The 2,600-nt window shown below is 43.3% G+C and overlaps 1 protein-coding gene across 3 annotated transcripts in view; it reads right to left on the bottom strand.

The window, feature by feature from the left end:
* opn5 (opsin 5) overlaps positions 1 to 2,600 on the bottom strand; it is a 168,665-nt gene that overhangs the window by 140,863 nt on the left and 25,202 nt on the right. The gene's annotated exons all lie outside the window — the stretch shown is intronic.

Here is a 2,600-nt window from a genome sequence, read left to right as displayed (position 1 = left end):
AAAGTTTGATGGAGTGTCAACTGGACAATATGGAGATATTTGCATGTTGAAAGCCGGACTACAAATATGGATAGACAGGGAGAAACACACGCAAGCCTAAGACGTGGTAAGATACGATATCCCTCACTATATGAAGTGACTGATAACAAGATCTGTATAATGGATCGTAAAGAAATCGTCAGGTTTTTATTTTGTAGACAATCAATCTGTATTTACAGCATGATGGGATGACAGTACAATAATGTGTGTGGTATCATTGGAAAGCTCTGCTCCTGTGCTTTCATGTGATATGCGTGGCATTTCTGTGCGATGCTGCGTTTGCGAGTAATCCATCCAAGAGTAATGTGTGTGCAGAGCTGCATGAAAGTTATTCTCTCTAACTCTGTTATTCATGATTTTAGTGTAACTTTATCATTTTTTTTCGCTGTGAAAACATTGGACTACCGACAAGTGCTTGGTCTTGTCGGAAAGCTGTGATTCTGCTGTTTCACGTGATATGCGTGGTTCTCGCTATGACGCACGGTCGCGGAGAAAATCAATAGAGAAGAACAGGTGTGAATTTGGACGCACTATGCGTCGTTCGGGCCCATAGGGTTAAAGCCACAGTGTGTAGGAATTTCTCCCATCTAACGTTGAAATCATATATAGCATTCAAACGGATAGCGCACTCTAGCACCTCACTGTTTCAAACGCGTATTGCAACAACAGTAGCCGCTGTGTACCAAAAAGCTATGATAACATTGATGAAACCATCTGATACTTCATGGAGTATTCATTCAGGCTCCTACACAGACACACGTGACACGAGTTGACAAACCCCCTCCTCACCATGCTGGCTGTGTTTACAACGTAGGACTGTTGGGGTGGGTGTAAATCGAAACAAACCAATCACGTCTTGTCTTTTGGCAACTGACGAGTGTCTCAACATCAAACACCTCATCCCTCTCCTCGCACCACTGCACCGCTGACAGCTGTTAGCCCAGCACTACTGCAGCATAACAAAGTCCCACTCTTTGAGCATAATGCAGGATCATGCATATGCAGCATCACCTTTCCCAGGTGGTGAGAGCTGCTGAAGGAGAAAGGTAATGCAATCACAGCTAACAGTGGCTAGCAACTAACAGTGGCACTTTCTCCTTCGGCAGCTCTCTCCACCTGGGAAAGGCTACCCCGATATTGACCCTTGTTTTTTTTAATTCGCCAGTCACATTGCCCTTTTGATTCCCTTTTGCGCTTTCTTGGCGACGAGGATTCCATCTCCCGTGACGCTGCATATGCATGATCCTACATGATGCTCAAAGAGTGGGACTTTGTTTCAAATTTGCCGGGGTAGTAGCGAAGCGCCTCTTGCTCCTCTCCTTTGGCTTCTCAGTCACGCAGCGCTGGCCTGGCTGTCAACGAAACAGCTGAAGGCGGGGCTATATGTCCCTTGCTGGCGGATGTATTCTCAAGATGGCGAAATGTTATGGAACCCCCCAGACGACTTGCCCGCACAATGTACAAACAAATCTGAAACTCTCCTTTTACGAGAATTAGTCAGATTATTGGTGGAGGTATTAATACACCAATGATGACATATTTATGAATGCAGACATCAATTTTTGCCAATAAACAGCTGAAAATGTTACACAATGTCCCTTTAAGTGGTGACTACTTTAATCAACACTATCCAAAACCGACAGTTTTTCTCTTATTATCGATAATTGCTCTGTTTCCCCCTCCCCACAGGTTAAGAGTCTGGGTGTCATCCTTGACAGTACTTTATCTTTCCAATCACACAATAATAATACCCGGTCTGCATACTTCCACATACGTAACATCAACCACCTCCTCCCCTCCCTCACCCACCATACCACTGCTATCCTTGTTCACAGCCTTGTAACTTCTTGTTTAGACTACTGCAATTCCTACTGCAAAGAAAGTTCGCTCCTTGGTACAACTCCCAAATTCGAAAATTAAAACAAATATCGCAAAAATTTGAACGGAATTGGCGATTAACCAAACTGGAAGAATCTCATTTAGTCTGGGAAGACAGTCTCAAAACATATAAGAGGGCCCAAGCAAACTTTTACTCAGCATTAACAGAAGAAAATAAGAACAACCCCAGGTTTCTTTTCAGCACTGTAGCCAGGCTGACTGTGAGTCACAGCTCTACTGAGCCTTGCATTCCTTTAGCCCTTCGCAGTAATGATTTTATGAGCTTTTTTAATGACAAAATTCTAACTATTAAAGGCAAAATTCATGACCTCCGGCCCTCAAACGGAACCAATCTGCCCTCAAACACAGCTGTAAGACCTAATATATATTTAGATAGCTTCTCCCCGATTTCTCTTCAACAACTGACCTCAATGATTTCTTCATCTTAGGGAGGCACCAAAATGAAAATTTGTGGCCGAAGCCGAAGCCAAATAAAATTAAACGCTTGGCCCGAGCCCGATTTAAACCCGACATTTTTCAATTAGTTGGCTGTTATAATTAAGAGTATTAAACCACAAGGATCTTAATAAATGGCGCAACACGGAAGCATGATTATGTAATAAAACAGGTGTTTATTTTAGGATCCAGGTGGTGAAGGGCTGTGCGCGCACAATGTTGCAACA

This window comes from Epinephelus moara, chromosome 12 (assembly GCF_006386435.1).
Source record: "Epinephelus moara isolate mb chromosome 12, YSFRI_EMoa_1.0, whole genome shotgun sequence".
In the NCBI taxonomy this organism is placed as follows: domain Eukaryota; kingdom Metazoa; phylum Chordata; class Actinopteri; order Perciformes; family Serranidae; genus Epinephelus; species Epinephelus moara.
This window is presented reverse-complemented; position numbering and strand designations above follow the sequence as displayed.